The sequence below is a fragment of the Brassica oleracea genome, chromosome C4, assembly GCF_000695525.1.
Source record: "Brassica oleracea var. oleracea cultivar TO1000 chromosome C4, BOL, whole genome shotgun sequence".
Lineage (NCBI taxonomy): Eukaryota > Viridiplantae > Streptophyta > Magnoliopsida > Brassicales > Brassicaceae > Brassica > Brassica oleracea.
In genome coordinates, this window is record NC_027751.1 from 38,496,644 (window position 1) to 38,496,850 (window position 207).

Consider the following 207-nt stretch of genomic DNA (forward strand, 5'->3'; position numbering starts at 1 on the left):
ATTCACTCAGTACAAGAAGTGTAGACTCTCTCTGGTGTTAGCTGATCGTTCAGTGAAGTACCATGTGGGCATCTTAGAGGACCTACCTGTGAAGATTGGAAGATATGTGATACCTACAGATTTTGTGGTGCTTGAGATGTGTGAGGAGGCTCAAGACCCATTGATTCTTGGAAGGCCATTCTTAGCTACAGCAGGAGCAATTGTTAA